The following is a 1,207-nucleotide window of genomic DNA, read 5'->3' as shown; positions in this document are numbered from 1 at the left end:
AGGATTGGAATAGTCATAGGTTAAATATGGCATGATATTTCAACCAGTATCGATACTGCCAATATTGCCTTCAAAATTCTATCAGTGAACTCACAAGGCAATACGCAAGGGCTGATAAAGGTTTAGTAAAGATTGCTGGAAGGACAAGACATACATGAAAATGATATAGCTGTTATATTATATTAGTATACAGTGGTGGAAGTAAATGTCTGAGAAACCTAAGAAAGAATCAACCAGGAAATAGCATCTGAATTAGTAGCACAAGATGCATGGCAAGAGCATCACGAGGCAGTAACCACTTAACTGCAGCGAGAAGCTCTTGAGCGAGATCTCACTCTAGAACAAGCTTTCCAGGTATTTAGAGTACAACAGACCTAACAGAATCAAGTATTATGAACCTTGATATCGACTCTAAATACTCGACAAGAAAGGAAGGCAGATCACTATGGTGAGTTGACCTGTAACATTCAAGGAGATCAGACCCATATCTGATATCTTATCCCTAGTGCTTGACAAACTTAAGGCACTAGATAGTGGACAACCAAGCAGTTGGCATGCTATGTTGGAATCAGTCCCAGAAGAATGAAAAGACACTGCAGAAAGGGTGGGAGCTAAGGAAATCCATACCTAAGATAAAGAAAAGTAAAGAGAAGAAAAACCTCCAACTCCTATAATACAGTGTGATGATCCAGATGATGGGAGTGATGATGGGGATGACAATGGAGATGGAGGAAAGTATAGAGGAGGACCATTTAGATGTAAACGGAGATTAACCGCAGAACAATGTAGAACAGCTGATGTTCTTGTAGTAGCATTGGCCTAAACTGTTAAGTGACCAGCAGACCCGCCTCTGCTTTCTGAAGCAAAGATCAGTCATTGCGTCAATCATGGGTTAACCAAATGTATAGATCATTTCAATCGAAATTCGAGGTTCTAAGATGACAATGGTGATCATATCATATACATCTTGGGGAGGACAAAAGGAGATCAGGTCTGCCCGATAGCAGTATAGTATCAGCATACAATAGATGGCCTCCATGGAGAGAAACAAGACCTAGAACTGTGTTTATGGACTGACTTTGAACATGAATTTACTAGTCAGTACACCCCCTCTCGAAGAAGGACGTAAAGACATATGGGACACGGAATTAGTTAGGTATAAAAATGACATTCAGACATTTATATAAAAGATGTAAAATCTGAATAT

This window comes from Tuber melanosporum (genome assembly GCF_000151645.1).
Source record: "Tuber melanosporum whole genome shotgun sequence assembly, scaffold_209, strain Mel28".
NCBI lineage: Eukaryota > Fungi > Ascomycota > Pezizomycetes > Pezizales > Tuberaceae > Tuber > Tuber melanosporum.
Note: the sequence above shows the minus strand (reverse complement) of the source record.